The sequence below is a fragment of the Schistocerca americana genome, chromosome 9, assembly GCF_021461395.2.
Source record: "Schistocerca americana isolate TAMUIC-IGC-003095 chromosome 9, iqSchAmer2.1, whole genome shotgun sequence".
NCBI classification, from domain to species: Eukaryota; Metazoa; Arthropoda; class Insecta; order Orthoptera; family Acrididae; genus Schistocerca; species Schistocerca americana.
Window position 1 is genome coordinate 42,169,111 of NC_060127.1, and position 26,862 is coordinate 42,195,972.

A 26,862-nucleotide genomic window follows, 5' to 3' on the forward strand; every position below is an offset into this window, starting at 1 on the left:
GCGCTGCTAGCGCACGTCCTGAGGCTCAGGCGTGAACCCCATGCTGTCCGTAATCGAGATGCGATTGACAAGTAAGTGTCCCTCTTTATAAGTATGGAGGTGTGATTTCACATGTCAATCACATCGCGATTACGGGTAGTATGGGGTTCATGCCTGAGCCTCAGAACGTGCGCTAGCAGCGCAAGTCGGGTGTTTCAAGCGTCAACTTCGCGTCTCAATATCTCGGGATGTAATGGGAATATTGCGATGCAATCAACGTCATTGTGTATGTGCTTTGTCATGCTATGGATTGCCGAAAAAAAATATAGGAAGTCCATTTAAAAAAACATAAGTTTGTGTTAAAAAACACATATGCTTTCGTTTTAGAATGTTTCCAAATATGTACATTCATGGGCCCCAGCCCTACATTGATACCGGTGAAAGTCGTTTTCAAAAAGCTGTTATCGTTCCAGCATTATTTCGGGTGGACAAGATAGCTGGGACACCCTATATATATATGGAACGCAAATTCTGACTTTATTTACGTAATATTCTGACAGGTTTGGGTCATAAACAATGTAACACAGTCCTGTAAGACAAACAAGACATCGAATTGGATGTAACAACAGAACTATTACTTACATCGAAAAATTAATCTACAGCCAACACTACATATCAAAAGTAAAAGTACCATTCATTTCGAACATTAGACAAATGATACTTGTATGGCGAGCAGCTAATTGAAGAGAACCAGTACGAGACATAGACTGACATTACAGGGCTTGAACTCACAGTAAATAATTCAAAGATCAAGGACAATGAAGATATTACATTCATAGCAGGATAAAGGTAACATTAATCATGCATCTCGTAACAAAATTGTACTCCTACCAAACATTTCAAGAAGACCAAATAACAAACATTTAGAATTACATTACATAAGGGTTTTTTGCCTTACATAATTAATTACTTTATGGTAACCACATCCTTTGTCATCGTAAAGGCTAAAGTGTAACAGTGGTTATACCTGTTCTTATCGTTTCAAATGACAATGACTGTGATAATTCCTGATTACGTTTGCTGGAAATATTTCAGATACTGGGTTTAATAGTTAATGTTACTTCACGATCCTTTTTGCTTAAAAAATCTGTAAATTGACTTAAATAGCCTTTATTTATGTATGCTAGCAGGACTGGATATTTGCAGTATGTCTAATTAGTATTATCTTCATCCTGCTTATGAATATAATGTCTTTGTATTCCTTGATCTTTGAATTGTTTACTATGAGTTCTGGCCCAGTAATTCCAGCGTATTTCTTGTGATAGTTCCCTTCTGTTAGTTGCTGTTCACACAGATATCATACTTGTAATGTTTGAGGTGAAAAATACTTACATTTTTGATACGTACATTGGCTGCAGATTAAATTTTCGACGTAAGTAATTGTTCTGCTATTATATTACAAATAATCTTGTGAACTTGTCGGCCATTTCTTTTCTAAATTTTGACATAATTTTCTTACAGGACCACGTACATGGTTTATGACGAAAACTGGTAGGAAAAAATATAAATTAAGTCAGCATTTATGTATCATGTATTTTATAAAATGAATATATTTCCCCAGAATTTTCTGCATTCGTCTCGATAGCCACAGGCTGTTGGCTCCGTGCTGTAAGGCGACTGTTGCACTCCTCTAAAGTTTTTTCAACGTGTATCTGGGTCGTGCATTCCCTGGAACTCGAATGTCCTTAGTTCACACTGTGAAACAGATTTTTCCCCAAATATCAGTAAAATATTATACCCTCAATTACCTCTCCTCTAGTAAGCACTAATTTGGAATTTGAAGTTTTTATTGTTGCATATTTGAAATTCATACTTCAGCAGGGAAATTAAATAACAGATGTTAATCATCTGTTGTAAAGTTCAGAAAAACTATAATTACAGTGAATCTGTTAAGTTTTTTTCCTTAAATGCTGGATGATAACTGTAAAAAATGGTGGCTAACATGGTTCTTTGATACAAGCTTAAGACTGACCACACTAAAAGTGATGAGTATAAACCACTTCGCCACCAACCTGTAGAATTCAGTTCAATACACCCAATGAAGATCGGCTCTCGTTTCTATTTCCTTCTAATATTTTTTTCCTTTATATTACATCATTTTACATCTAATGGGTTATATATCTATAGCAGAAATGTTCCAACACAAATAAGTAATTCTGTAAATCGAAAGTACACTGTAAGTTTATTTTTATCCTCTTTTCAACAATAATAAAGATTTTTACAATGTGGTATTGAGTTCCTTGTTGTTTCTCCTTGGATTGTTGAGCATTACTGCTACTCAGGAACTGGGCATTCACTCTTCATTTGCCGGCCTTTAAGACTTGCTTCTATCCGTGGAGGACAGGACCATGGTGCTTGACGTAGCCGTAGGGCAGCACTGGCACATAGAGGTGGGGGTAGGCAGGCACGGGGCCGTGGATCACGGCGTGTGGCAGGGGCTCCAGCAGCACGCTGCGTTTCCCTTTCCCCTTGCCACCACCTCCGCCACTTCCACTGCCACCCCCACCACTGCTGCCACCCCCACCACTTCCACTGCCACCCCCACCACTTCCACTGCCACCCCCACCACTTCCACTGCTACCTCCGCCACTCTTGCCACCTCCACCACTGCTGCCACCTCCCCCGCTGCTGCCACCACCACCACCACCGCCACCACCACCACCGCCGCCACCACTGCTGCCACCACCACTGCTGCCACCTCCACCTGACTGGCCTTTACCTCCGCCACCTCCTTTCCCACCGCCTTTACCTTGAAACATGATGAAGAACACAGGCCACAATTACTTGTCTGGCATAAAACATCGTTTACAATAGAACACTGCAGCTTCTTAATATACATTGTTGGTCATTAAAATTTTAAGTCCACTCCCTACATAACTGAATTATACTTATTGTCCTTATACAGTACGGAAGGAAAAATGCACGAAATTGTGAAGTTGTAGCTAATTTGGGATACACAGTGAAACAATGATAGCCAAGTTTAGGAGGTTATTGCCCATTGAATGAATAGCCACTGTAGATTTCTGCAAACATTTACTTCGAATTACACTAACTATATGGCACAACATGAGTGCTGTTCAGCTGCGCTACCAAGATCTGATATGTCACTTCAGGGTTATGACGGGGTGGCTACCTGGCACCTGGAATGTCCACGCCACAGTGTGCCACATCAGGGCAAATATAAAGAGCAGCCAAAGTGGTTCAAGTTAGTGGATACTGCAGAGGAGACTATCGATTGTGTTGCCGAGGGAAGCATTGTTCTTCAATCACCATCTGCTGATGCAGCCAACAACCCGAGTCAGTATCATTTAGTGGCCCTGCACCTAGCACAGTGCCGGCCGAAGTGGCCGAGCGGTTCTAGGTTCTTCAGTCTGGAACCGCGCGACCGCTACGGTCGCAGGTTCGAATCCTGCCTCGGTCATGGATGTGTGTGTTGTCCTTAGGTTAGTTAGGTTTAAGTAGTTCTAAGTTCTAGGGGCCTGATGACAGAAGTCCCATAGTGCTCACAAGGGAACCTCCCCATCGCACCCCCCTCAGATTTAGTTGGAAGTTGGCACAGTGGGTAGGCCTTGAAAAACTGAACACAGATCAATCGAGAAAACAGGAAGAAGTTGTGTGGAACTATGAAAAAAATTAGTAAAATATACAAACTGAGTAGTCCATGCGAAGATAGGCAACATCAAGGGCAATGGGACTCGAGGATCGCCATGGTCCCGTGGTTAGCGTGAGTAACTGCGGAACGAGAGCTTCTACCAGTTTTTCCATTCGTCTGTAAAGAATTCGTGTTAGTATTCTCCAGCCCTGAATCGTTAAAGTGATAGTTCGGTAATTTTAACGCCTACCGACACCTGCTTTGTTTTGAATTGGAATTACTATACTCTTCTTGAAGTCTGGTGGTATTTCTCCTGTCTCATACATCTTGTTCGCCAGGTGGTAATCATGGGTGGCACTCCCAAGATTAATAGTTCTAGTGGAATGTTGTCTACTCCGGGGGTCTTTTTTGGCTTAGATCTCTCAGTGCTCTGTCAAATTGTGCACACAGTATCATTTCTCTCATTTCACCTTCATCTACGTCATCTTCCATTTCCATAATATTGCCCTCAAGTACATCTACCTCGTACAGACCCACTACATACTCCTTCCGCCTTTCTGCTTTCCCTTCTTTGCTTAGGACTGTTTTTCCATCTGACCTATTGATATTCATTCAGGCGGTTCTGTTTTCCGCAAAGGACCCTTTAATTTTCCTGTAGCCAGTAGCTATCTTACCCCTAGTAATATATGCCTCCACATGCATACATTTGCTCTTTAGCCATCCTTGCTTAGCCATTTTACACTTCCTGTCGATCTCATTTTTGAGGGTTTGTATTCCTTTTCGCATGCTTTGTTTACTGCATTTCATATTTTCTCCTTTCATTAATCCAATATCTCTTCTGCTACCCAAGGATTTCTACTAGGCCTCATCCTCTTTCCTACTTCATCATCTGCTGCCTTCACTATTTCATCTCAAAGCTAACCATTCTTCTTCTATTGTATTTCTTTCCTCCGTATTTGTCAATCGTTCACTGATGGTCTCTCTGAATCTCTCTACAACCTCTGGTTCTTTCATTTTATCCAGGTCCCATCTCTTTACATTGATACCTTTTTGCAGTTTCTTCAGTTTTAATCTACAGTTCTTAACCAATAAATTGTAGTCAGAGGCCACATGTTCTCCTGGAAATGTCTTACAATTTAAAATCTGGTTCCCAAATCTCTGTCTTACAATAATATAATCTATCTGAAATCTTCTACTGTCTCCAGGTCTCCTTCATGTATACAACCTTCTTTTATGATTCTTGAACCAAGTGTTACCTATGATTAAGTTATGCTCTGTGCAAAATTCTACCAGGCGGCTTCGTCTTTCATTCCCTACCGGCATTCCATATTCACTACTACGTTTCGTTCTCTTCCTTTTCCTATTATCGAATTACAATCACACATGAGTATTAAATTTGCGTCTCCCTTAACAACCTGAATAATTTCCTCTATCGTATCATATATTTCTTCATAATCTGCGGAACTGGTAGACATATAAACTTGTACTACTGTTGTAGGCGTGGGCTTCGTGTCTATCTTGGCTACAATAATGCTTTCACTATGTTGTTCGTAGTAGCTTATCCGTGCTCCTATTTTTTATTCATTATTAAACCTACTCGTGCATTACCCCTATTTGATATTGTATTTATAACCCTGTATTCACCTGACCAGAAGTCCTGTTCCTCCTGCCACCGAACTTGACTAATGCACACTGTATCTAATTTTAACCTATCCATTTCCCTTTTTAAATTTTGTAACCTACCTGTCCGATTAAGGGATTTGACATTCCAGGCTCCGATGCGTAGAACGCCAGTTTTCTTTCTACTGATAGCGGATGGTAAGTTGAGGAGGCATACCAGCCTTTTTGCAGCCTATTGGCAGATGTTTCCCGTCGGTTCGAAATGGGATGGCCAAAGCAACAGTCGAACTGCATGTATATCAAGGTGTCTCAGGGCGCAAGGTTGGTTCAAATGGCTCTGAGCACTATGGGACTCAACTGCTGAGGTCATTAGTCCCCTAGAACTTAGAACTGGTTAAACCTAACTAACCTAAGGACATCACAAACATCCATGCCCGAGGCAGGATTCGAACCTGCGACCGTAGCGGTCCTGCGGTTCCAGACTGCAGCGCCTTTAACCGCACGGCCACTTCGGCCGGCACGCAAGGGCAGTATACTGATACTCCATGATTTTTATGAAAATAAAGCTCTTTTTTACTATTTATAAATACCTCATAGTAAAACAAATCTGTATTGTTCCAGACTAAATCCCCTGAAAATGCCTTAATGTATATGGCGTAATGTGTGGAACATAAATAAATATAGACTGCAGCAAGAAAAAGGCGTTTCAATTTATAGAACGAATAAATAAATAGGTGGTCAGTGGAAAATATGTCAGTGAATTGTCACAGCTATGGAATATGAAACTTTAGTGTAGTTGATATTTACAGCATTGCATTACGATCTGTCAGACTGAAAATCCATTGGAAGCTGTGTACGATAATAATTTTGATCGTAAGAACATATTTCTCTACCAAGTCAGAAAATATGTAATATACATCCATAGTGTCACCATGATGTCAGTTGACAACATAGCGAAGTGTAATCTGATCTAGAAACACAATTAATCTATTTTTTACACTTGTTGGTTGTTTTAGCTAAACAGGCATCTTGCGACATAGATATTCATTGTTAGGTTGCAGCCACAATAATTGTTAATCGTACAAAATTGTTTAATACTTAGTGTAAGGAACTACTGTATTAACGCTGCCATCTCATCATGGACATCAGGGTTGGAAGATGGCTGTATAAATAAATCACTATCCAAGTATAAATAAAAAGCTGTATAAGCTGTCTGAAGAACAGTTATAAAACAAACATACTTAAAATTATGTTTGTGATTTTCTTCAGTAAGGATTTTTAGTTCGATTATTTCGTTAAGGAAATAAAAATGTAAATTTTTCACTAATGACAATGTTACTTAAACGGTTACTAACAAGCAGTACTTGAAATTACGAAATGATTGAGTATTTTATTGCATGTCGTCCCTGTTACGTGCAGCTACGCAACACTCACCTCCTGCGTCCACCAACACCACAACCACAGCAGCCACCAACAGGACCGACACCTGTCACACGGAAAGAGGATTGATTATACACAAGTGACACATCTCTCCAGAAACCACAGTATCAGTAATGGCTACTACTAGTCTACAGAGCAAGGTGGTGTTGTATAGGAAATCTCAAAGACGACAAAGTCCTAGTACGATTTAATGCCAAAACAAACAAGTAGGATACAAGTTCATATTAATAAGAGTAAAGACCTGTAATATAATTTAGTAATAAATAAAGCGTAGGCAACAGCTGTAGCAAGCCGTTCTCCCCCCAACAGTCTGGAACAGTTTCAGAGGGTGCTACTGCAGGACCATTTGTAGCATCTATGATTCAAATTTTGGGAATTCGTAAGTTGTTTACCAACAGAAGCACTGCAATAGCATTGCAATTACGATTTTTATTAATACTTTCGTCTTCATACAATTCCACATCGTGTGCCACTAAACAACTCTTCAAGAGAAAAGCAGTTCTCGTAAAATTTTTTACAAGGAACACACTACAGGGATTGATTGTAATATAATACTAAGAGCGTTCCAGTGCAAAAAAGTTCACACAAGAGAGCTTGAATAGGAATGATGCTAGTACACAGGGCCAGTTACCACCCGTTTACACTAGCATTGTTGACACGGCAAGATACTTTCTACATTGTTAACACCAATGAATATGCTCTCCTGTACCATATTAAGCTACATATCTTGAATGACATTTTCACCCTGTAGCGGAGTGTGCGCTGACATGAAACTTCCTGGCAGATTAAAACTCTGTGCAGGACCGAGACTCGAACTCGCGACCTTTACCTTTCGCGGACAAGTCTCTGTCTCGTACACAGTTTAAATCTGCCAGGAAGTTTCATACCTATAAATCTTACTGGGTGACAAAAAGTAGTAGGAACGACAATAATAAGTCGCTTAACATCAAAACTGGGAATGACACACCAGTGACTTAACTGAAAGGATTCTCCTGTCTAGTTAGCAGGATTATTATAGAGCTTCAGCTTTTTGTATTATCTCCACCGAAAGCAAATAATACACATACGACTGTGTGTAAAGAGAAAATTTCATCACAAACAAATCACTGTGTAGGAAAGATTTATTATTGTATAATTACATACAAAGAATTTAATCCTGTATGTCATCCTTTCAAGTCATTTGTCTTTTTTTTGAGTGCACATCATTTGTTTCATTTATTTTCATTTATTATTCTGTGTTCTCCTTTCTCTTGGCGCTCAACTGTTCGGATGCAAATATCATTTGATGAATTATAATTTGATACTAGGGACATAGTTATTCAAATATGTTTAAAGAGATTTATTGACAAACTCATTTTCTTTAATATGTGATATCATTTGTATCAGATGATATCAGTTGCACAAAATGTTGTGACAGGGATGTTTAGTGGTTAAAACGACTGTGCATCAGCCGAGCACCTTCGTTAATCATTTTTTTCATTTTTCACAAACAAATTGTTTTCATACAGAATGAGCTCCAGTTATATTAACATTACATTTCATCAGAATTATAATAGGGCTGCCTGGCTAGTAGCTTAGCTGCGAGTGAGCTAATGGTGTAACTGCACCCACGTGGGCAGCATTGTAAGAACCATCCTTCGGCACCTAAGATTAGTCAACCTGGGGCCGGAAGAAGCAATAGGTGTGATTAGTGGGGAAGGAGTTGGGGGTGAAAATGTCTACAACATTAAAATCAGATTACAGAGGATGTTGGATGCAGCAGATACATCTCTCTTTCTATCATCAGTCTTTTGAGTGGTTTGATGTGGCCCATCACGAATTCCTCTGGTCTGCCAACCTCTTCATGTCAAAGTAGCGCTTGCGCTCTACGACCACAGTTATTTGACAGATATAGTCCAATCTCTGTCTTCCCTTGAGGTTTTTAACCTGTGCAGCCCTCTAGACCATGGGAGCTATTCCTTGTTGTCTTAACACATGTTCTATCACCCTGCCGTCCTTCTTATCAATATTTTCCACACGTTCGCTCCACACTTCCTTCCCTTGCCCATTGTTTCGAATACCTCCTCATTTCTCATGTATCAAAACACCAAATTTTCAACACCCTCTTGTAGCACCAAATCTCAAGCACTTTGATTATCTTCTTTCCTACAGTTCCCACAGTCCATGACTCACTTCCATACAACGTAGACTAGGGTGAGAATAGTCATGTGACACCTCTTAAAACGTGTCGATCCTCCTTTTGCCTGACACAGTGCAGCAACTAGACGTGGCATGGTCACAAGTCGTTGGAAGTTCCCTGCTGCCTCTATGGCCGTCTATAATCGCGAAGGTGTTGCCGGTGCAGGATTTTTTGTACAGACTGACCTCTAGATTATGTCTCATTAATGATGGAGCAGGCAAAAAAGAATACGAACGTCTCAAAAATGATATCGTCAAGAAGTGCAAAATGGCTAAGCAAAATGGCTAAGCAGGGGTGGCTAGAGGACAAATGTAAGGATGTATAGGCTTTTCTCACTAGGGGTAAGACAGATACTGCCTACAGGAAAATTAAAGAGACCTTTGGAGAAAGGAGAGCCACTTGCATGAATATCAAGAGCTTTGATGGAAACCCAGTTCTAAGCAAAGAAGGGAAAGCAGAAAGGTGGAAGGAGTATATAGAGGATCTATACAAGGGCGATGTATTTGAGGACAATATTATGGAAATGGAAGAGGATGTAGATGAAGATGAAATGGGAGATATGACACTGCGTGAAGAGTTTGACAGAGCACTGAAAGACCTGAGTGGAAACAAGGCCCCTGGAGTGGACAACATTCCATTAGAACTACTGACAGCCTTCGGAGAGCCAGTCCTGACAAAACTCTACCATCTGGTGAGAAAGATGTATGAGACGGGCGGAATACCCTCAGACTTCAAGAAGAATATAATAATTCCAATCCCAAAGAAAGCAGGTGTTGACAGATGTGAAAATTACCGAACTATCAGTTTAATAAGTCACGGCTGCAAAATATTAACGCGAATTCTTTACAGACGAATGGAAAAACTGGTAGAAGCCCACCTTTGGGAAGATCAGTTTGGATTCCGTAGAAATGTTGGAACGCGTGAGGCAATACTAACCCTTGGACTTATCTTAGAAGAAAGATAAAGGAAAGGCAAACCTACGTTTCTAGCATTTGTAGACTTAGAGAAAGCTTTTGACAACACTCACTGGAATACTCTCTTTCAAATTCTAAAGGTGGCAGGGGTAAAATACAGGGAGTGAAAGGCTATTTACAATTTGTACAGAAACCAGATGGCAGTTATAAGAGTCGAGTGGCATGAAAGGGAAGCAGTGGTTGGGAAGGGAATGAGACAGGGTTGTAGCCTCTCCCCGATGTTATTCAATCCGTGTACTGAGCAAGCAGTAAAGGAAACAAAAGAGAAATTCAGAGTAGGTATTAAAATCCATGAAGAAGAAATAAAAACTTTGAGGTTCGCCGATGACATTGTAATTCTGTCAGAGACAGCAAAGGACTTGGAAGAGCAGTTGAACGGAATGGACAGTGTATTGAAAGGAGGGTATAAGATGAACATCAACAAAAGCAAAACAAGGATAATGGAACGTAGTCGAATTAAGTCGGTTGATTCTCCGGGAATTAGATTAGGAAATGAGACACTTAACCCTTTCACGTACATGGGACACATTTGTCCCACATATAAATCATCTTACTAATTGGACTGTAATCACAGTTGATGTGCTGCAGATGCTCTACTTGAAGCAGAGATATTTGTTTTCTTTAATATCGTACATCTTTGGTGGCAACAATTACTATAACTACCATCAGCCGTCGATTATTGTTGGTGGTTCTCACTTCGAGCAGACACACAAATTTATTCACTTATTGTGTGCGTATTGTGTTCTCTGCCTTACTGTCAAAGCTTGAAAGTATATTCAAGTATGTTTCTCTTTTACTTTAGACCATTCATTTAGAAAATAACTGTTTTTCATAAGGGGAAATCTTTATTTTAACCACAATGGTACCACAATGGTAATTTGTGTACTTGTTTTTGAATGTCATGAAATCGTTACTATTACGTAAAATAACGAGCAGAATGGTATTTAAAATTCGGTTGAAAATATATTATCTTTCATTTTATTAAATAAGCGGAAAAAATTTGTACTGATATAATTTCAAATCATGTGTTCCAGAAAAAGAGAATTTTTCATCACTGATGAAAGTGTTATGCAGATTTTGGAGGCTTGCAGTAGTGATGACGAAGATAATCTGTTACTGGATGAAGAAAATTTTTCTTGAAGGAGATATGGAAGATGAAAGAGAACATGTTATTATAGAAGATCCTGAAAAAGAAATACGTAGCCCACCTAGCAAAAGAAGACATACAGACGAATTATCAGAACCAAATGCTGAGGTACCTGATTCCCTTCCAGATTTACCAGTATTTAAATGGTCCAGAACTTACCAACCAAGACAGTTCAGTGATAACATGAAACGTGAATTTGGGAAAGTGCTTTTGTTTAGTGTCAGTGAAAATCGTGAAATGCAACAGCCATTTGAAACTTTTTCTTCCACTATTGGCCTAAAAGATTTGGTGCATGATATATTAATTCCTGAAAGTATTCGGTATGCAGAACAATCAGGCAACGCATTCAGCGCAAATGAAGATGAAATCAAGGCATTTCTTAGTATGAACCTGGTAATGGGGTACCTTATTTTGCCTACATTTAGAAGCTACTGGGCAACTGAACCCGATTTAGGTGTTCCTTATATAGCTCAGATTATGCCACTACATCGGTTTGAAGAGATTCGAAAGTACTTACATTTTTCCAGTAATGCAGATCAGTCAATAAAGAAAGACTGCACATAAAAAGTGAGACCTGTAATTACCTATTTGAACAAGACCTTCCAGGAATCTCTTAGTACAACTAGGACTCAATCTGTAGATGAGCATACGATCAGATTCAAAGGACATAATGTTACGTGACAGTATGTTAAAAATAAGCCATTTAAATGGGGTTTCAAAATGTGGTGCAGATGTGATTCGGAAACTGGCTACCTTTTTGAGTGTGATTTATACACTGGCAAAAAAAACTCAGGTCCTGAAGTAGGGCTTGGTGAGTCAGTAGTTCTGCTACTGACAAAATCACAATCCAGACTGGGATATGAAATTTACGTACATAACTTTTTTATCTCTCCAGCTTTGCAGTATTACCTTGGATTACAAAATATCAGATCATGTGGAACAGTGCGCACCAATCGTAAAAACCTCCCAAAAACATTCCCTCCAGACAAGGACAGAGGTGATTCATACAGTCTCAGTAGCAATGGTCTGACAATCCTGAAATGGATGAATAACAAGCCAGTTTTTCTACTGACTAATTTTATTTCCCCAATACCATGTACGACAGTGAAGAGGCGTCAGTCTGGTTCTTCTGAAAAGATCAATGTTCAGTGTCCTCTTATGATAAGAAAGTACATCAAGTGGATGTGAGGGGTGGACCTTATGGACCACAAGAAAGTGACTTATGAGATCGACAGGAAGGCAAAGATTAAGTATTACCTGAGAATTTTCTTCGATCTTCTTGACATTGGTGTAAACAATGCGTATGTAATATATTCAAAATTGGCAGAAGAATCAGGATTTAAATCAACAGTATCATCCCTAGAGTTCAGACAATGCATTGTGAGAAATCTAATTGGAAATTATTCAAGTCGACAAAGGAATTTATCAACAGGAGTGAAAACATCAAGAAGGTTGCAGACCAGTTGCAATCCAAAGAGTCCTGAGCACCGAATGATAAAATCAGACGTAAGGAAGAGATGTGTTCATTGTGCTTCAAAGTGTGTTGAAAATCACACTTACAATATTTGTGAACAGTGTGGTGTTAATTTATGCTTTACGTCAAGCAGAAACCGTTTTGCAAAATTTCACATCCAAGAAACAACATATACACAGCCTCTGTAATTTTTCGATGTATTAGGTGTAATGTGTTCTGTAACTGTCCTTTAAGGACCACAGGGACAAATACGTCCCAGCTTTTTTTTTTTAGCAGTACAAATAAAAATGTTTGAAATTATAACATATTTTGTTTATAAAACCTCCAGTTACCACAGAGATACAAAAACTTTAATCACTAGCACTTTAGTTTTCTTATGTACCTGAAAGGGTTAAAGTAGTAAAGGAGTTTGCTATTTGGGGAGCAAAATAACTGATGATGGTCGAAGTAAAGAGGATATAAAATGTAGACTGGCAATGGTAAGGAAAGCATTTCTGAAGAAGAGAAATTTTTTAACATCGGGTATTGATTTAAGTGTCAGGAAGTTGTTTCTGAAAGTATTTGTATGGAGTGTAGCCATGTATGGCAGTGAAACATGGACGATAAATAGTTTGGACAAGAAGAGAATAGAAGCTTTCGAAATGTGGTGCTACAGAAGAATGCTGAAGATGAGGTGGTTAGATAACATAAGTAATGAGGAGGTATTGAAAAGAATTGGGGAGAAGAGGAGTTTGTGGCACAACTTGACTAGATGAAGGGATCGGTTGGTAGGACATGTTCTGAGGCATCAAGGGATCACCAAATTAGTACCGCAGGGCAGGGTGGAGGGTCAAAATCGTAAAGGGAGACCAAGAGATGAATACACTGAGCAGATTCAGAAGGATGTAGGCTGCAGTATGTACTGGGAGATGAAGAAGCTTGCACAGGGTAGAGTAGCACGGAGAGCTGCATCAAACCAGTCTCAGGACTGAAGACCACAACAACAACAGAACGGTTGTAGTTTGTGTTCCGCAGGCAGCCACGTGGAGGGCAGCGTGAGAGCTGCTATGAGTTGGACGGAGACACACCGAAATCAGTTACTCTGATAGCGGGGTTACAGGGCGGCCAGCGAAATCAAGTGTTTCAATGGTTTGGGGACTCACCACAATCAACCCCGTAAGGAACAGAAAACTGTGTTACCGTACAAGTAGCTTATCTGCCAGAAATGCCAGCCTCTAGACATGAAACACTGAAGAAAATTCGAACATCAGTATCAGTCGTTGGAACACAAAAGTTTACGTTATTTTGGTTGGCAGGAGAGCCAACACCGTGTTACTAGAGGAGGCCGAAAGGCACGCGTTTTAGCTCACGCAGGCTGGCGTGAGGCCTGGAACAGGACAAGGAAATTAGAATTTAGAAAAACGGACGTAGCTGGTGGAATACTTAACATTAATCCGTTAATGGTGGACGTCGGTCTTTACGGTACATGATTCACAATATCAATAGTAACTGATAATGGCGCCTTGCTAGGTCGTAGCAAACGACGTAGCTGAAGGCTATGTTAAACTATCGTCTCGGCAAATGAGAACGTATTTTGTCAGTGAACCATCACTAGCAAAGTCGGTTGTACAACTGGGGCGAGTGCTAGGAAGTCTCTCTAGACCTGCCGTGTGGCGGCGCTCGGTCTGCACTCACAGATAGTGGCGACACGCGGGTCCGACGTATACTAACGGACCGCGGCCGATTTAAAGGCTACATCGTAATTGCAATATACACTCCTGGAAATGGAAAAAAGAACACATTGAGACCGCTGTGTCAAACCCACCATACTTGCTCCGGACACTGCGAGAGGGCTGTACAAGCAATGATCACACGCACGGCACAGCGAACACACCAGGAACCGCGGTGTTGGCCGTCGAATGGCGCTAGCTGCGCAGCATTTGTGCACCGCCGCCGTCAGTGTCAGCCAGTTTGCCGTGGCATACGGAGCTCCATCGCAGTCTTTAACCCTGGTAGCATGCCGCGACAGCGTGGACGTGAACCGTATGTGCAGTTGACGGACGTTGAGCGAGGGCGTATAGTGGGCATGCGGGAGGCCGGGTGGACGTACCGCCGAAGTGCTCAACACGTGGGGCGTGAGGTCTCCACAGTACATCGATGATGTCGCCAGTGGTCGGCGGAAGGTGCACGTGCCCGTCGACCTGGGACCGGACCGCAGCGACGCACGGATGCACGCCAAGACCGTAGGATCCTACGCAGTGCCGTAGGGGACCGCACCGCCACTTCCCAGCAAATTAGGGACACTGTTGCTCCTGGGGTATCGGCGAGGACCATTCGCAACCGTCTCCATGAAGCTGGGCTACGGTCCCGCACACCGTTAGGCCGTCTTCCGCTCACGCCCCAACATCGTGCAGCCCGCCTCCAGTGGTGTCGCGACAGGCGTGAATGCAGGGACGAATGGAGACGTGTCGTCTTCAGCGATGAGAGTCGCTTCTGCCTTGGTGCCAATGATGGTCGTATGCGTGTTTGGCGCCGTGCAGGTGAGCGCCACAATCAGGACTGGATACGACCGAGGCACACAGGGCCAACACCCGGCATCATGGTGTGGGGAGCGATCTCCTACACTGGCCGTACACCACTAGTGATCGTCGAGGGGACACTGAATAGTGCACGGTACATCCAAACCGTCATCGAACCCATCGTTCTACCATTCCTAGACCGGCAAGGGAACTTGCTGTTCCAACAGGACAATGCACGTCCGCATGTATCCCGTGCCACCCAACGTGCTCTAGAATGTGTAAGTCAACTACCCTGGCCAGCAAGATCTCCGGATCTGTCCCCCATTGAGCATGTTTGGGACTGGATGAAGCGTCGTCTCACGCGGTCTGCACGTCCAGCACGAACGCTGGTCCAACTGAGGCGCCAGGTGGAAATGGCATGACAAGCCGTTCCACAGGACTACATCCAGCATCTCTACGATCGTCTCCATGGGAGAATAGCAGCCTGCATTGCTGCGAAAGGTGGATATACACTGTACTAGTGCCGACATTGTGCATGCTCTGTTGCCTGTGTCTATGTGCCTGTGGTTCTGTCAGTGTGATCATGTGATGTATCTGACCCCAGGAATGTGTCAATAAAGTTTCCCCTTCCTGGGACAATGAATTCACGGTGTTCTTATTTCAATTTCCAGGAGTGTATAATCAAATGTGTCGTTTCTTAATTACTGAAACAGGCACACTTGATACTTGTCGATTACAGTGTCATCTACCACGAAAGGGAAATAATGGTCTGAGTAAACCGTACTTAGTGTCACAGAGTGATGTACTGTTGAGTGGTACTTAAGATAGGTAAATAAATTAGTGAAATCAATGTGAAGTGAAGTAGAAATTAGAAAACTTAGTTTAGTTTAGAAGAATTACACACTGGCAAACAGCGGGCAGAGCAGCAGTGGCAACGGCCGGCGCTTGAAGTGAGCACGTTCAGGAGAGAAGCGGACGCTGTCGATTCAGTCATCAGGGCATCGCCCGACCGGCTCACGTGTTTCTCAGTTGTCACGTGTGATCAAAGGCCCTCGCCTACATTCCAAGAGCCAATGACCGACGTTAAGAAGATTCTTCGAGAAGCTTTTCAACGTGACAGAAGAGGCAATGACCGTGAAGTCGTTCACCTCCAGTGAACTGAAGTGAATAAATATGCGAGACGCAGTGGGCCCGACGAAAAGAGTAGCAGTAGTTTTCAGTCAGTTTCGGTGCTGAAGACGGTCATGCAAGAAGAGACTACATCATACACAGACGCAACAAGTGCGCCGCTGTAATAGAATAGCAGCAGCAGTCTCGGCGCCAGAAGACAAAAGTTAAAAGGTATTTGAAGACTGATTTTTACGTACCCGGGCGACTCGTGAGGACGGGAAGGAGACGGCCTCACATGAGCAGTCACCTGTGAGCTGGGATGAAGACCTGACAGCCGAAGACTGGCAAGCGGGAGTCCGTTGTTCGAGTCCGGGACACTGGCCTTCCCCCACCGCGCCGCTCCGCTGGCCGACGCACAACACTGACACACGCGGCGGCTTAGAGAAGAGAAACACTGAGACGCCACATCCAAGGTATCACCATCCGATTCACGACTTCGTTCTCAATAATTAGACGGGCCACAGCACGAGGCGCGTCTCCAGTCAACTGGTCGAGACGGCGACACGAGATACACACCGCCAGGCGTAATCAGACGCCACCGCTGCCGCAGCAGAAGGCTTCGCAGACGACACAGCTGCCGCTCTCCCAGCCAGAACGGTCCAGTAAGGAAACCGTTGTGCAAATCTTCAATAAAAGTTATCTTATGTAAAACTGCTGTTTCATTCTACCACATACCCGAGCCAAAGAAGAACCCACCCTGCCCACGTGTTGTTAAGAGAGAAAAAGTAATTTATTTAGTGATTTTCACCCTGACATAATGCTTTAGAATCAAATGCCCTTTGCAGTAATGCTCATCCTGACAATTGACTAGCACCAAAAGAGAAAACCCAGTTACATTTAGTGCCAGAAGTGTTACAGTACTTGTGGCAAGTGAGAGATTGTTTGTTTACTCTTAGGACAGTGTATCTTTCACATGTTGTATTGTGTGTTCTGTGACTATGAATTCTCTGGATATTTGGTGACATGGACCGCCTTGGCTTACACGCCCTCCTGAATGCTGGCCAAACGATACTCCAATGATGGTACGACTTCCTCCCGAAGAAAAGAGGAAGAAAACCCAGAGCCAAGTCTTGTCGATATTTTCACCAACCAGCCTTCTGAACTTATTTAAATTCAGCTCGTACTGGAAACTCATTCGTATCACAGCATGGACTCTCCGCTTCCTACACAACATTCGTCAGAAGAATAAATCTTCAGGAGAACTTACAGCCACCGAATTATCAGCTGCCAAAATGTATTGGATTCGAGTGGGCCAGAGAGATTCCTTCCCCAGCGAATTAAATGCACTTCAAAATAACTTACCACTGCCAAAAGAGTCAAAAATCCTACAATCCTTTCGTAGAAGATGGATTGATACGTCTAGGAGGTCGACTGCAGTGCACTAGCCTAAATAGGGAACAAAAACATCCTTTACTCCTTGACGGTTCCCACCACTTCACACAATTGGTTATTCGAGAGACACACATCCGCCTCCATCACTTTGGTGTTCGTTCTGTACTATCCGAACTGCGAACCGAATTTTGGGTCCTTAGAGCTCGTCAAGCCACGAAAAGAATCCTAAACTCACGCCTCGCATGCAAGACCTTGAAGAATCCACGAGGGCAACAGATTGAAGCACCGCTGTCACCTGAACGAGTTTCGCCTGCCAAACCACTTTCTGTAACCGGAATAGACTTGCTGGGCCACTATTCATCAAAGTGGGGAAGGAAACGCGCAAGTCATATATCACTCTTTTCACATGTGCTACCACACGAGCTGTACACCTCAAACTCTGTACAGACTTGTCAAGGCCCGCATCTCGTGGTCGTGCGGTAGCGTTCTCGCTTCCCACGCCCGGGTTCCCGGGTTCGATTCCCGGCGGGGTCAGGGATTTTCTCTGCCTCGTGATGGCTGGGTGTTGTGTGCTGTCCTTAGGTTAGTTAGGTTTAAGTAGTTCTAAGTTCTAGGGGACTTATGACCACAGCAGTTGAGTCCCATAGTGCTCAGAGCCATTTTGAACTTGTCAAGGGACAAGTTTCTTATGGCACTTCAGCGATTCGCCGGAAGACGCGGACTACCCTACACGATATATACAGGTAACGTGAAAACATTCCACGCCACGAATATGGTACTAGCCCAACTTTGGAAGATATTAACCACCACAAAAACTTATCAGTTCCTCGCCCACCACGGTATTAATTGGAAATTCATTGTCTCCCGGGCGGCTTGGTGGGGAGGATGGTGGGAAAGAATGGTGGGAACTATAATGCGTTGCCTACAGAAGGTATTGGGACTCGCAAAGCTCACTGAGGAACAACTGACCATCACTTTGATCAGTATTGAAGCCGCGGTGACCTCCGGGCCCATCACACCAGGAGATGATTCTGATGCACTCACACCTTCCCATTTCCTGACGGGAGAAAAACTTACGACCCGACGGGACAAAAGCCTTCAGCGAACACCTAGTTTCTGGTGCAGAATCCGAATAAGCCATAAAAGTGGGGAGTTCCTAGAAAGCTGACACCGCCCACTAGGGAGGTGGCCAATTGTTGAGCGCACAAGCTTTCCATTTACTTGCATCAACTTCTCAGCAAGAACAATTCTTTTTGTACGATGCATAGTTTCCTGGATATTTAGTTGCCTCAAGTTCACATGAATAAAGGGCTAGTTATGCTTTAAAAGACAGATATTTCTTGCGTCTGTGCTGGCCATACGGCGTGTTTGGTTTAACCGAAGAGTGCTTTCTACAGGTGGTCTCAAATTGATCCCATATTTCTAGACTTATAACAAGGTTATGTCGCCGTTCCTGACAAGTGGATTCTAATCAAATTGTGTGGCTATTTATTTTCATCTTACTTTCACAACTGGATCTGTGATTTACTGTCAGAAAAGTCTTAGTAACTGAAGAAAAGTCATTGAGTGAAAGAGTGTTTGTTGAACAGAATCGCAGAAACTGTGGACTTAAATCTCTGTAGTCACTCGGTTACAGTATTTCGCAAAAAGGTCTGCCCACACGACATTTGTGAAGGCAGAAAATGTCCTCTATAGGAATCAACATGGATTCCGAAAGTAACGACCGTGTGGAACCCAGTTCGCTCTGACCGTGCGTAACAAAATGGTTCAAATGGCTCTGAGCACTATGGGACTTAACTGCTGTGGTCATCAGTCCCCTAGAACTTAGAATTACTTGAACCTAACTAATCTAAGGACATCACACACATTCATGCCCGAGGCAGGATTCGAACCTGTGACCGTAGCGGTCACGCTGTTCCAGAATGTAACGCCTAGAACCGCACGGCCACTGTCGCCGGCCGTACGTAACACGCAGAAAGAAGAAGATAACCGGCGCACAGGTAAATAAGATCATTGATTCCAGAAGGCATTCGATACAGCTCTCCACTGCCTCCTAATGAACAAAAACCGTGCGTACGGACTGTCAGATCACGTTTATCGCTAGACTGAAGAGTTCCTAGCAGACAGAACACAGCCTGCTTTTCACGACAGAAAGAATTTTTCATATGTAAAACTAACTTTTAGTGTAGTCCAAGGGAGTGTTATACACCTTCAAGTTAACGTCACCGCTTGTCAAATACGGCCACCATGTTTTGCCGTCCGAGACCTACTGGAAGAGAGTTACTGAGGTTCTGGAAGGCGCTGACAGGGATCTGGAGCCATGCCGGCTCCAGTACCTTGTCTAGCTCAGCTAGGTTTCTCGGTTTTGGATCCATGGCATGAAAAGCTAGGCCGACGTGAATCCACAGATTGTGGACTACGTTTAAATCCGGGAGTTTGGTGGGCAGGAAAATACGGTAAAGTCATGGTGGTGTTTGAACCACGCAAATACAGAGTGAGTTGTGCGACACGTTGCATTGTCCTGCTGGTAGGTGCCATGAGACCGAGGAAAAGCAAACTGCATGTAGGGACGGGCATGGTTCCCAAGGATGGAGGCATACTTTTGATGATCCAGTGTGCCTTAACAGATTGACGAGACCACCCAGATACTACCACGAAAAGCTTCCCCAGAGCATAACGGTGCATCCTGGTTCTAGGGTGAGATTTTCACTCTGCAGCGGAGTGTGCGCTGATATGAAACTTGTTGTGTTGGCAGAAGAGCCGACACCGTGTTACTAGAGGAGGCCGAAATCCACGCGTTTTAGCTCACGCAGGCTGGCGTGAGGAGGGCAGAACTATACTGACGCTGAGGTCTGGAATATGACAAGGAATTAGAATTCAGAAAGCGGTCGTAATTAGTTTGATACTTAACTTTAATCCATTAATGATGAACGTCGCTATTGACGGTACACGATTCACAATATTATGTGTTCAGAATATAGTAACTGAATATGGCGCCTTGCTAGGTCGTAGCAAATGACGTAGTTGAATGCTATGCTAAACTGTCGTGTCTGCAAATGAGAGCGTATGTAGACAGTGCACCATCGCTAGCAAAGTCGGCTGTACAACTGGGGCGAGTGCTAGGGAGTCTCTCTAGACTATACCTGCCGTGTGGCGGCGCTCGGTCTGCAATCACTGATAGTGGCGACACGCTGGTCCGACGTATACTAACGGAGCGCTGTTTCCACAGTTTTAATCTGCCAGGAAGTTTCATATCAGCGCACACTCCGCTGCAGAGTGAAAATCTCATTCTGGAAATATCCCCAAGGCCGTGGCTAAGCCATGTCTCCGCAATATCCTTTCTTTCAGGAGTGATAGTTCTGCAAGGTTCGCAGGAGAGTTTCTGTAAAGTTTGGAAGGTAAGAGACGAGGTACTGGCTGAAGTGAAGCTGTGAGGACGGGGCGTGAGTCGTGCTTGGGGAGCTCAGTTGGTTCTAGGGTGTCCGCTTTTAGACGTTAACATCGTGTGACTAGGGCCTCCCGTCGGGTAGACCGTTCGCCAGGTGCAAGTCTTTCGATTTGACGCCACTTCTGTGACTTGCGTGTCGATAGGGATGAAAATGATGATGATTAGGACAACACAACACCCAGTTCCTGAGCGGAGAAAATCTCCGACCCAGCCGGGAATCGATCCCGGGCCCTTAGGATTGTCGCGCTGACCACTCAGCCGCCAGGGGTGGACTTTTAGACGTTTCGAGCTGTACATGCCGACGCCAGTCTGTCGGATGGAGCATGAAACGTAATTCATAGAAAAGGCCACCTGTCGCCATACTGTGGACTTATAGTTTCGGCATTGGCATGTAAATTACAGCGTTCGTCGCCGATGAGCCGCAATCAGCACGGGTGCATTACCAATACCATGGATCGGAGACCCATGGGCAGCAACGTTCGCTGAACGGTCGTTGAGGAGACACTGTTGGCAGATCCTTGGTTGACCTGGGCGATCAATTGCTCAACACTTGCAGGTCTGTTCGCCTGTACAAGTCTCCGCACACCTTCGTTCTCCTCTCTCTCATCTGTGGCCCGTGGTGCACCGCATTTGCCTCGGCGCCGGTTTTGAACAGTGCCATTTTGCCATGCACATTCACTTATCTACGCCGGCACGTGAACTTAGCAGCTGAAATGCTTCCGTCCTTGGCCCGAAAGCTAATGATGGTCATGTCCATTTGGACGTCACATAAACCGCTTCGATTCCGCATTACGACAGCGACTGCGCTGTTTTTCGCGTCCTCCGACCCGCTTCGTCTACATCTACGTGTCTACGTGATTACTCTACTATTCAAAATAAAGTGTTTGGCAGAGGCTTCAATGAACCACCTAGAAGCTGTCTCTCTACCGTTCCACTATCCAACAGCGCGCGGGAAGAACGTGCACTTAAATTTTTCTGTGCGACTCCTGAGTTCTCTTATTTGATCGTGATGATCATTTCTCCCTATGTATGTGGGTGCCAACAGAATGTTTTCGCAATCGGAGGAGAAAACTGGTGATTGAAATTTCATGAGAAGATGCCCTTCGCAACGAAAGACGCCTCTGTTTTAATGAGTGCCACTCCAATTCACGTATCATGTCTGTTGCACTATCTCCCCTATTTCGCGATATTACAAAATGAGCAGCCCTTCTTTGTAGTTTTTCGATGTTGTCCGTCAGTCCCACCTGATGCGGATCCCACACCGCACAGCAGTACTCCAGAACAGGGTGGACGCGCGTGGTGTAAGCTGTCTCATTAGTAGACCTGTTGTACCTTCTAAGTGTTCTGCCAACGAATCTCAGTCTTTGGTTTGCTCTAACCACAACACTATCTTTGTGATCGTTCCAATTTAGGTTATTTGTAATTGTAATCTCTAAGTGTTTAGTTCAATTTACAGCCTTCAGATTTGTGTGACTTAATGCGTAATCGAAATTTAGCAGATTTCTTTTAGTACTCATGTGAACAACTTCACATTATACCTTATTCAGGGTCAATTGCCACTTTTCGCACCATACAGATATTTTCCCCCCATCCCCCCCCCCCCCCAAGAACCATGGACCTTGCCGTTGGTGGGGAGGCTTGCGTGCCTCAGCGATACAGATGGCTGTACCGTAGGTGCAACCACAACGGAGGGGTATCTGTTGAGAGGCCAGACAAACATGTGGTTCCTGAAGAGGGGCAGCTGCCTTTTCAGTAGTTGCAGGAACAACAGTCTAGATGATTGACTGATCTGGGCTTGTAACACTAACCAAAACGGCCTTGCTGTGCTGGTTCTGCGAACGGCTGAAAGCAAGGGGAAACTACAGCAGTAATTTTTCCCGAGAGCATGCAGCTTTACTGAGAGCTGCATCAAACCAGTCTCAGGATTGAAGACCACGACAACAGATATCTTATCTAAATCGTTTTGCAATTCGTTTTGATCATCTGATGACTTCACAAGACGGTAATTGACAGCATCATCTGCAAACAATCTAAGAGGGCTACTCAGATTGTCTACCATGTCGTTAATATAGATCAGGAATGGTTCCTCGGGGAACGCTGGATATTACTTCTGTTTTATTCCAAGATTTTCCGTCTATTACTACGAACTGTGATCTTTCTGACAGGAAATCACGAATCCAGATCCACAACTGAGGCGATACTCCGTAGGCACGCAGTTTGGTTACAAGAGTCTTACGAGGAACGGTGTCGAAAGCCTTCTGGATATCTAAAAATATGGAATCAATTTGACATCCCCTGTCGATAGCACTCATTATTTTATGAGTATAAAGAGCTAGTTGTGTTTCACAACAACGATATTTTCTGAATCCGTGCTGACTATGTGTCAATAAATCGTTTTCTTCGAGGTAGCTCATAATGTTCGAACACAGTATATGTTCCAAAACCGTACAGCAAATCGGTGTTAGTGATATGGGCCTGTAAATCCGCGGATTACTCCTACTTCCCTTTTTGGGTATCGGTGTGACTTGAGTAATTTTTCAGACTTTAGTTACGGATCTTTCTGCGAGCGGTTGTATACACACTACTGGCCGTTAAAATTGCTACACCACGAAGATGACGTGCTATAGACGCAAAATTTAACCGACAGGAATAAGATGCTGTGATATGCAAATGATTAGCTTTTCAGAGCATTCACACAAGGTTGGCGCCTGTGGCAACACCTACAACGTGCTGACACAAGGAAAGTTTCCGACCGATTTCTCATACACAAACAGCAATTGCCCGGCGTTGCCTGGTGAAACGTTGTTGTGATGCCTCGTGTAAGGAAGAGAAATGCGTACCATCACTTTTCCGACTTTGATAAAGGTCGGATTGTAGCCTGTCGCGATTTCGGTTTATCGTATCGCGACAATGCTGCTCGCGTTGGTCGACATTCAATGTCTGTAGGCAGAATATGGAATCGGTGGCTTCAGGAGGGTAATACGGAACGCTGTGCTGGATCCCAACGGCCTCGTGTCTCTATCAGTCGAGATGACGGGCACCTTATCAGCATGTCTGTAACGGATCGTGCAGCCACGACTCGATCCCTGAGTCAACAGATGGGGACGTTTGCAAGACAGCAACCATCTGCACGAACAGTTCGACGACGTTTGCAGCAGCATGGACTGTCAGCTCATGGCTGCGGTTACCCTTGACGCTGCATCACAGACAGGAGCGCCTGCGATGTGTACTCAACGACGAACCTGTGTGCACGAACGGCAAAATGTCATTTTTTCGGTTGTATCCAGGTTCTGTTTACAGCATCGCGATGGTCGCATCCGTGTTTGGCGACATCGCGGTGAACGCACATTGGAAGCGTGTATTCGTCATCGCCATAGTGGCGTATCACCCGGCGTGATGGTATGGGGTGCCATTGGTTACACGTCTCTGTCACCTCTTGTTCGCATTGACGGCACTTTGAACAGTGGACGCTACATTTCAGATGTGTTACGAACCGTGGCTCTACCCTTCATTCGATCCCTGCGAATGTATTTACCTACATTTCAGTAGGATAATGCACGACCGCATGTTGCAGGTCTGTACGGGCCTTTCCGGATACAGAAAATGTTCGACATCTGCCCTGGCCAGCGCATTCTCCAGATCTCCCACCAATTGAAAACGTCTGGTCAATGGTGGCCGAGCAACTGGCTCGTCACAATACGCCAGTCACTACTCTTGATGAACTGTGGTATCGTGTTGAAGCTGCATGGGCAGCTGTACCTGTATACGCCATCCAAGCTCTGTTTGACTCAATGCCCAGGCGTATCAAGGACGTTATTACGGCCAGAGGTGGTTGTTCTGGGTACTGATTTCTCAGGATCTATGCACCCAAATCGCGTGAAAATGTAATCACATGTCAGTTCTAGCATAATATATTTGTCCAATGAATACCCGTTTATCATCTGCATTCCTCTTGGTGCAGCAATTTTAATGGCCAGTAGTGTAGCTTGCGCGCAGCGAGCGAGAGTTTGGCCGGTATTACGCTATCATTTTCTTTAAATTTAATTGATTGATTTACTTATTTTATTTATTTTTTATTTATTTTATTTTATTTTTATTGTTATATTTATATATATTTATATTTATTTATTAATTATTAATTGATTAAATAATTTAATTAATGGAATTAGTGTTCCAACAACTGCAAAATTATTGAAAAGTATGAAACAGATGAAGCGCGTTTTAAGTTGTGGCATTCAGAGTTCAACAACAGACAAAGTAGGATGGAAAGCTAAGAAATAATTTTTGATTTTAGAGTGTGACCACATCCTCTATTTCGTCTTGCTGAGAAGCTGCTAAGATGTTTCCAAATGTCAAATTTCTTTGACGAAAATCTTCGACGCGGCTCAAAGAGGGGGTACTACACAGTCGTCATATTTTTCGACACATTTCAAGATGGTGGACAACTTGTTATTATCCTCTGCAGTTGCTAGTACCACAAGTGCATTGTGTGTGCGTTTGGAAGGAAAGCAGCAGTAAAAAGGAAACATACTTGGATGAAGCCGTAGGTCTTACGCCGAGATAATAAAAGCGTTCAGAAAAATTTGTGACGAGAGTTGCAAGTGGAGGAAGTCAAGTCTTAATATATAAATTACTTACGAATGGATAATAGAGTATTTTAGTATTTGCTCAGTAAAGTGACTTCTCATATTACAATTCAGAATACTCTCTTGAGAAGTGCTATATGTGCAGAAGACAGGCGAACTGTGACACAGGGATTTCTTGATACAGGAGAGAGGTACTCTAGCTTACAACACAACACTCGAACTTCACATTGCACATTAACCAAAATAATTCCATAAAGGTGCGAAGTGATTTATAAAGCACTGAATGGGGCATATGTGAAGGTAAATTAATGTTCAGTATACTATATGGATAATAAGAACAATTTTTATTCTTGAATAATTTAATTAATAGAATTAGTGTTCCAACAACTACAAAATTATTGAAAAGTATGAAACAGATGAAGCGCTTTTTAACATGTAGCATCCAGAGTTCAAAAACAGTCAATGTAAGATGGAAAGCTAAGAAAGAACATTTGATTTTAGAGTGTGACCACACCCTTTATTTCGGCTTGCTGAGAAGCTGCCTGGATGTTTCCAGATGTAGAGATGGATGGCTGTAGCGGTGATTGTGGACATGAAGTCGCTTGCAGCATATTCCACCTGCCCATCGACACACAATTAATAGCACGCACTGCGTCCCTTTCTCAACCCCCACCCTAGTCGAAGGAAGTTTATTAAAAGAAAAAGAGTCGAAGGAACAAACCAACTTTGAAGCCATGTTTACAAAGTCACTATAGTGACGTCAAATAGCTGTAGTGATGCCAGCGCTCGAAGCGGTTACATTTCACATTGCAGTGAACAATAGACGAACGACTTTTATAATCAACTCTACGGCGAGGCCCTATATTTGATCATATTTGTTTGACGCTTAGCAGATTCTCTGCGGTGGGGGCCAATATGAAGAATGGAAGCAGGACAGTTGCAAACTGATGTGACTTTCTATGGCAAAATGTGAATCGTTCTTTCTCGGATATGGTGGCAGTTTATAGAGACCGAAACTGTATCCCGAAGACGAGGGCAGAGCCGACCATTTGTGACATCAGAAAAAGAGGACCGCTATTTGGCTGTAAAGGCATGACGGTACCGCCTCAGCATTGCACGGCAACTGGCATCTCACCTCGCAGCATCCACTGGACGTGTTTTATCGAGACAAACGGTGTACAGAAGGCTTCACGAGAGTGGGCTTTACTGTCGCAGACCTGCTGTATGTCTACCTCTGACAGGTCTCGACAGAAGAGAAGGTCTACGAATAGAGTCGTCAGCATGTCACCTGGACGGGCGAACAGTGGACCAATGTTCTTTTCACAGATGAGTCCCGATTTGGTCTGGAGAGCTATTCACGACG

General features: G+C 43.5%; 1 long non-coding RNA gene across 1 annotated transcript in view; it reads right to left on the reverse strand.

The window, feature by feature from the left end:
* Window positions 1–2,676: 2,676 nt before the first annotated feature.
* LOC124551043 overlaps window positions 2,677–26,862 on the reverse strand; it is a 29,928-nt gene continuing 5,742 nt past the window's right edge. The window contains exons 2-3 of the long non-coding RNA XR_006967759.1: window positions 6,686–6,737; window positions 2,677–2,788 (exon numbers count right to left, since the gene is read on the reverse strand). This is a non-coding gene — a long non-coding RNA (uncharacterized LOC124551043). The remainder of the gene's footprint in view (window positions 2,789–6,685; window positions 6,738–26,862) is intronic.